We start from the raw sequence: 5,378 nt of genomic DNA, 5'->3' as shown, positions 1-5,378 counted from the left end.
CACCAGGTCCGGCTGCTCTGGCGGCAAGGTGTCCCCTCCTCACCAGGTCCGGCTGCTCCGGCGGCAAGGTGTCCCCTCCTCACCAGGTCCGGCTGCTCCAGCGGCAAGGTGTCCCCTCCTCGTCTGCAAGAACAAGTGCAACAGGCAGGTCTTGGTTCCCCTCCCTCCCCCAATTGCATCTTCAGTTCAATTTTGTTCTGGACGTGATCAAGATTTAACGAGTTGGAGTCCATCTATCCGAATATGAATTCCTGGATGTAATGGAGCCCAACTTAAATACAGTGTAATAATCTGAGTCGGATTCCTTTTTCAGTTCAAGTACATACTGGTGTATCTTGGTATTAGAAGTTTAAAAGTTTTTCATACTAATATATGCATGTGGTAGTAAATACATATAGGATGACAGATAACAGATATTAGGGATGTGCATGGTCAGAAATTAAAGTTTCTTTATAATATTGTATTTGTATTTCGTTAACTATCAAACTGATTCGAAATTCAGTTTGGTATCGATACATACCAAATTATTCCTATTTGGTTTCAGTATATGCCACATTAACCAGAATTTCCTCTATGCATGATTCGAAATTCAGTTTGATCTCAGTACATACCAAGCCTGTACAGACGTTCAATGACATGAATATTTCCTCTATGCATGATTCGAAATTCAGTTTGGTCTCAGTACATACCAAGCCTGTACAGACGTTCAGTGACATGAATATTTCCTCTATGCATGATTTTATAATTTGCTATATGCCTTTGAGATTAGGCTTTTGTATTTTCTTTTGAGGAAAAAGGGAAAAGAGAAGTAGCTAATAAAAATGATCTCTGATATCTGTATTGATATCTATTCTTTTTTGAAAAACGAGAAGTCAAATTGTCTTTGTTCTTGATTCTGTGAGGCTCTCTCATTATATCTGTCTAATGGCAAATGTCTTGATCTCTCTAGAGACTGGTCGGAATAGAGTGTGGCCCTGTTGCTTTTTGGTATCATTACTAGCAAGTGTCATGTCACTTTTACCCATGCTCTTTACAAACAGAAGTACCCCTCAGATTTTAGTTTATACATAGAGTCAACTGTTGTTGTCGAAGCTGCTAGTAAACTGACTTGAATATGCATTTTCCTTGTTGATCGCCTGATTTGTTTCAAGTGTGGTTGTAGTTTGTAGATATGACACTCCATTAGTTCCACCGAAATGGTACATGTATCCTGGATGGAGCTGATGCATACATATCCTTTTAATTCCTTTTCCTTTTTGTACATTTAAATAAAAAAATACCAATCTTGACTCTGGCCAAGAGCCGGTCGTTTGTTATTGTTATGGTATAAATGGTATATTAGAAAGGAGTGGCCAGAGCACATATTTGTTATTGTTATGGAAATACAAGTGTTGTCACTGTAAATACAAAAGGAGTGGGCAGAGTGCATCTCACCCATTCCATGTACATGAAGGTAGTTTCCTTTTACTTATGATTGCCTGGATCAAAACAACTTACTTTCATTCCTAAATTGGATGTATTTGGCATACTTCAGGCGGTTCCCTTGTGGTGCAACAACAATGTTCCTTGCTACCAGCAAATCATATCCAAATGGATAGACCCGGAGTGGAGGGCCCAACATCGAATGGCTTCCGAGCGGCGTGCCTTGATGGGTGGTCCGGTACACCTTCAAGGCAACCTCAGCCTCCACGCTTACGTGCAGAAGAAGGTAATAATATCATTCGGCCTCTCAACTTCGGCTTCTCAACTTCTAAACTTGTGCTCTTATGGATATTATTGCTTCTATTGCAGAATAGGGAGAGAGGTGAGGGCCAAGAGAAGCTCAATACCTTCACGGGATTATGTCTCTCCCGCAAGTCAAAGAAACCGGAAGGGGGTGGGTCAACCCAGGCGCTGGCTTGAGGATTGATGCATACAGTGGGAAGTTCAAGGAGCACAACGGGCCTGACTCTGATCCGGCCTCACAGGACATTGACGCTACAATTTCCCTCCAGTCGGGAGATGTCAAGAAGGGTGGTCGGTTATATGTTGGCGACGGTGCCATCCATAAGAAGGACATCCAAAAACTCTCTCACCTCCGTGCTACCACGTCGAGCTCAGGTCCTGCTATAGAGCGTCGCCCACAGCTTGGGCTGCACATGCTTCATCAACTCGAGGTATCTTTTGCTTCATCGACCTTCCTTGTGATTTCTTCTTTGTATTGCAACGATGGTGAACTTGTTGTGATGGCATATTGTAGGCCAATGCCAGGCTTCGAGAGGAGCAAGCCATGAAAATGCAGCAGGCTTTCAACAGCAAGAATTCATGGTTAAACAACAGGCAATCCTGCAAGAGACATTTGCTCAACTCAGAAATAATATGCAGGGTTCCACTTTGCCCGTTCTTCCTCCTCTTCCGACTCTTCCTAATTTCAACTTTGTAAGTCTTTGAACTTTTCAATCATGCATCTTACCTTCATGCTTGAAGATCATCAATCTTACCATCTCATCCTCTCGTGCTTCAAGTTTTCTCAGTCGGGAAAAGACTCCAATAACTGTGTGGTAGGTGGATCTTCACCTGGCCAAGCAAGTCCAGTGACACCCACTACGGTTCATGTCGCTTCGACCTCCCCACAACAATGATCACTTGAGGTAGTCTGTCCATGTTTGTCCATTGTTGATGCTTGCGTCTTCTCGTTGCTTGAGCTTCTGAACTTAAAACTTGTGCATTGTTGATGGTAGAGTCCACAAGTGTTGATGCTTATATTGTACATACTTCCTAGCTTCTATTTGAGCCTCATATGTTGATGCTTGTTGACTCTTTTGCCTTATCCATCTTTGCAACTTAACTTTAGAAACTCATGCGTGTGATAATGGACTTATAGGTTTGCATTGTGGATGGCATTGACGGTGGGCATATATGCTGCGGTGGAGCTCATTGCATGGTTCATGCTTGGTGTGAACTTGGAACTCATGATCCTTTAATTTGTGAACCTCTGGTTGCATATGTATGTATGTTGTTGTGAACCTTCGTTGGATATGTATGCACAACTTACGGTCCTTTCGTTTGTGATCTTTTGTTGCATACGTATGCATATGTGGACTTTGCACTCATGTACGGCTGGATATATGTATTATTGGATATATGTTTGTTGGTCATGGTCATGTACTGCTGGATATATATATATATATTTGTTGGATATATGTGCTGTTGGATAGATGTACTACTGTATATATGTTGTTGCTGCTCCCTGAAACGAGTACCAAAAAATGTTATATGGCCTATAAGCCGTGTACCCCAGCTATCCGGCACCTGGCTTATAAGCCATATAGCTGCGGCGAACTTATAAGCCGTGTAGCCCAGCACCTGGCACCCGGCTTATAGACTATAAGCTGTGTACCCCGGCTATCTGGCACGCGGCTTATAAGCCATATGGCTGCGGCCAACATATAAGCCGTGTATCCCAGCGCTTGGCACCCGGCTTATAGATCATCTGGACACATGAGCAGGATATATAAGCCGTGTGCCTAAGTTAACCGGCCTATATATGTATATAAAAACCGTGCTGTTGTCGGCGGAACTCGGCTTATATAGTAACCGTGCCCTGACGACGGCACTCGACTTATATAGACGGTGCCACGTGGCCGTTAACATCGGGCTACCGTCATGTTACTTTATTAAACCGAGAGCCCTGTGAAAATACTCGGTTTATACATAAGTCGGGCTTTTTAGGTCCGGCTCTCGGCTTATATGGTATAAGCCGGTCGACTGTAAACCGAGTGCTATAAGCCGGGAGTTTTACTCGGCTTATATATAAACCGAGTTTAAATTGATGTAAGCCGAGTGTATTAGGTACACGGCTTATAAGTTTTTTCCTGTAGTGACAGGAGCGTGTCGCTCCTGGGCTTTTTCTTTGTATTGCTTTTTCGTTGTACAGATTACAGAGGATATCTTGAGTATATATACTAGCTCAGCTGGATAACTAGCAGTCCTACTCGGTTTGGAGTTCTAGCACTACACGGACACGTACTCGAGACGTACACGGTGTCATGCTTATTCCTTACATTCACCCCCCTAAGCTTGACATCCTCGTTTCGGCCTGGATCCCAAATGCGACTACTACTATTTATAGTCATAATCTTTGGCATTGCGTTTGCCATTTTTCGTAGCATTTCAGGGACCGTCTTTGCTATCGTCAGCTCGTCCGTGGCTTGACGGCAGCGCTCCTCCTTGGTCGCGTCTTCAACCTTCACCTGTTCTTCGGTGCTTGATAGACTGTCTTTCGGATCCTCGAGGGGACATCTTTTGAATCCGTGCGAGACCAAAGTTTGGTCTAACTTTGAGTTCCAAGCTCTTGGCGCTTGCTTCAGCCCGTAAAGTGCCTTCTTGAGCTTGTCAACTTTTGCGTCTTCGCCTTTCTTCACAATGGCACCCTTCGTGTCCTTCTTTAACTTGTAAGCCCACTTCAAACCTATGCCCTTTTGGTTCGGAGGTCGGGTTACCAAAGTCCACGTGCCATTGCTCTCGATCGTCTTCATCTCCTCATCCATGGCGTGCATCCAACTTGAACTTCTGCTCGCCTCTACGAAGTTCGCCGGCTCCTCAACTCCGAGTAAACACAAATCAGAGTACTCGAGCGTAACTGGCTTTGCGTGCTTGTAGACTTTCTTGAGGGTCTTGTAGCGACGAGGCCCGGAAAAATTCGTTGTGGCTTGTGAAGGAGGCGACACAAATTGTGTCGGTGTCGATGCACTTGAGGAAGACGGTTGAGTCTAGGGCGTGGTAGATGCCGGGTCGTTGGCATCCGCGTCGTCGGCGTAGTCGTCGTGATCGTGACCATCATCTTGATTGTCATCATCACTATGCGCCTCGTTGTCGATGTCATTGCCGAGATCTCTACCCATGTCTTGCGCGTCGTTGTCGCTATCACCTTGCGACCCATGCGCGTCGTCGTTGGTGTCGGCACCATGATGATCACTACCATTGTGGTCACCTTGGTTGGGCGTCTTGCCAACCACCTGGACGTCCTCCCCTGCATCATCATCAGTAGGAAATTCAACTGTGAATATGTTACTGTTTGGAGCATCGTCGGCTGCTGTGCTCCAGTTCCACGCTTGGTTTTCTTCAAACACGACGTCGCGTGAAATCTGTAGACGCTTGGTTTGTGGATCATAGAAGCGGTATCCCTTGGTGCCGGAACTTCTCTCGTATCCGATGAACACCATCTTGGTGCTACGATCGGCAAGCTTTGAGAGATGCGGCTCCGCCGTCTTCACATGCGCCATGCACCCAAATGTCTGTAGATGAGACACATTCGGCTTCCGTCCGTAAATTGCTTCATACGGAGTCTTGCCGATCACTGCCTTCGTTGGAGCCCGATTGAGAAGATATACCGCCGT

General features: G+C 45.2%; 1 long non-coding RNA gene across 1 annotated transcript; it reads left to right on the top strand.

The window, feature by feature from the left end:
• The first annotated feature begins 17 nt into the window (after positions 1-17).
• LOC123066754 (uncharacterized) lies at positions 18-3,124 on the top strand. Its single transcript, XR_006431422.1, has 6 exons — positions 18-1,453; positions 1,535-1,708; positions 1,792-2,156; positions 2,240-2,418; positions 2,505-2,630; positions 2,864-3,124. It is a non-coding gene; the product is annotated as an uncharacterized lncRNA (long non-coding RNA).
• Positions 3,125-5,378: the final 2,254 nt, after the last annotated feature.

The sequence above is a fragment of the Triticum aestivum genome, chromosome 3B, assembly GCF_018294505.1.
Source record: "Triticum aestivum cultivar Chinese Spring chromosome 3B, IWGSC CS RefSeq v2.1, whole genome shotgun sequence".
NCBI classification, from domain to species: domain Eukaryota; kingdom Viridiplantae; phylum Streptophyta; class Magnoliopsida; order Poales; family Poaceae; genus Triticum; species Triticum aestivum.
This window is presented reverse-complemented; position numbering and strand designations above follow the sequence as displayed.